Source organism: Acomys minous (genome assembly GCF_964271855.1).
Source record: "Acomys minous genome assembly, chromosome: 1".
Taxonomy (NCBI): domain Eukaryota; kingdom Metazoa; phylum Chordata; class Mammalia; order Rodentia; family Muridae; genus Acomys; species Acomys minous.
Genome location: NC_140483.1, coordinates 89,903,585 through 89,905,901, shown reverse-complemented (window position 1 = coordinate 89,905,901; position 2,317 = coordinate 89,903,585). Strand labels below are relative to the sequence as shown.

Here is a 2,317-nt window from a genome sequence, read left to right as displayed (position 1 = left end):
ACAAAGAACAGGGACATTAAAGGGGCCTCTGAGGCTTCAACCCTCCCCAACCGCCACTGAAGCACGAATTCCAGAGAAACACAAGAGCACCACTGCAGGTCGGCTACCCTCCTGCACACAGAGCCGAGGTGCTCTTTCAGGGCCTTGAGAAGCTGGCTTTCTGAGAAAAGCTATACTTTCTTCTGGAACACAAAAGATCACACACCTCTGAGGATGCTGCCAGATTCTCCTGTCTGTGTGTAAATCTATAAGGCTAAAACCTCTGCCATATGAAGAGGGAATGTGGAAACCTCCCTCGGCCTGGCAAAACATCTCAAATTGATTAACAAGTAGAGAAGCTTAGGGATGTGAAAAAGTGTTTTGCTATTTTTTGCTATATATCTGTATTTTTTTGTTTTTTTCATAAAAATGTATTTACTTAGAAGCATTCAGAATGTCAACAAAACAGCTACAATTTTTTTTTAACTACAGAGTGGTATTCAGCTAACAGAACAACAATTATCTTTGTATAAGCTGCATCACAGACAACTGAAGATGGAAAACAAACACAAAAGAGAAAAGGAAACAACAACAAAACTACCTTCCCCATATATAACTAATTTGTGCTGGGCACCAACAAGAACCTGCTTTAAATTTCCATGCCAACTTACAACCCCAGACTGTGCTGGACAACGTTAGTGGCCATTAAAAATACTACCAGGACAGGGCTAGCTAAAGACACATTCGGTAGTGTGTTAACTATACAAAAAAAAAAAGGCACTGTACAGTTTAAAAACAAACTTTACACAGCCTTACATTTCAATTTTTTCTTTAAAAGGAGTGACTTGTGTACAGGGTGGGCTTAAAGGCTTTTATAGACAAGAAAAAAACCTGCTCTAGACTCATTCATCATCTTCTTCCTCATCTTCCCCTTCCTCTTCCTCTTCACCTTTCTCTTCCTTCTTTTTCTTGCTCTTTCCAGCTTGGCCCACCTACTTCTCTCTGCATCAGGCTTTCCTTTAGCTCTGCAGGCAGCAGTATCCTTTTCATACTTTTCCTTCTGCCTGGCCGCCTTCTTCTCATAGGGCTGCTTGTCATCCGCAGCGGTAAGTTCCACATCTCTCCTCGAGTCTTTGCAACCTCACCAATGGATTAGTCGGGAGGTTCTCCCTTGAGTTTGGGGCAGTACTCAGAAGAGAACAAGAAGAAGGTCGAAGGAGGCCTCTTGGGTGCTTTGGGGGTTCGTGAACTTCTTTTTGGTCTCCGCTTTTGGGGGGGTGTAGGTTTTCGTTCCTCTTCCATAACGAGCCTTGTCAGCCTTTGCCACATCTTCAGCTTTCCCCTTTTCTTTAGCAGACACAGTCTTCCTCCTCTCTGAGCACTTCTTGGAGAACTCTGAGAAGTTGACAGACGCATCCGGGTGCTTCTTCCTGCGCTCCTCCCGGCAGGTTTGCACAGAGAATGTGTATGAAGACATTTTTGCCTCTCGGCTTCTTAGGATCTTCTTTGCCCATATTTAGTTAATTTTCGTCCTCGAGGCTGAGCGTTGCCTGGTGCACCAGTCTGGTTCGCGCTTGCCCCAGCACTGTCTCTATGGATTCAATGTACTGCAGTGTCTGTGAGCTACATCTGTATTTTTAAATATTCTGTTCTGTGCACATGAAGCTGAGCTGCTAACATTACAAGTAGTAGATTAAAGTCCAATGAAACCAGAAATCAGAAATCAGAAGCAAAAGTAAGTATGGCATAGTCCACGCAACAGTTTTTTCTTACCTGAACTGAAAATTCTTAAATGATTTCTAACAAAATTTCCAACTAAAATCATAGTAAAATTGTAAATATTTATTCAGCCTACAATCAAATGCTCTAACATTGAGCTATAGCACATATTCAACTAATATGAACCAAGAATGAAAACATAGTTTAAACTTAAACACATCTATGCCCATGTTCATGAACACTACCCTTCTCATTTGAATGGAGCTAAGAAACACTACAAAATTTTGAATGACTAAAAGCATTGAAAAATATATTTCCAAAGTGGTTTAAAAGAGTGTTTAAAGTAGGGAACAACTTGACTATTTTGATATAAATAAAAGAATCAAATTCTTACTAATAAAAAATGAAATAAGCCCAAACTCTTATATAAATGTAGACCAATTTTTTTTCTTTTTTTATTATTAATTTATTCTTGTTACATCTCAATGGTTATCCCATCCCTTGTATCCTCCCATTCTTCCCTCCCTCCCATTTTCCCCTTATTCCCCTCTCCTATGACTGTTCCTGAGGGGGATTACCTCCCCCTGTATATGCTCATAGGGTATCAAGTCTCTTCTCG

At 40.6% G+C, this 2,317-nt stretch overlaps 1 pseudogene across 1 annotated transcript; it reads right to left on the bottom strand.

Annotated features, from left to right (window-relative positions):
• Nucleotides 1-881: 881 nt before the first annotated feature.
• On the bottom strand, nt 882-1,493 carry LOC311593874 (high mobility group protein B1-like; annotated as a pseudogene). Its single transcript has one exon. The product of its transcript is annotated as a high mobility group protein B1-like (transcript).
• Between the last annotated feature and the right edge of the window lie 824 nt (nt 1,494-2,317).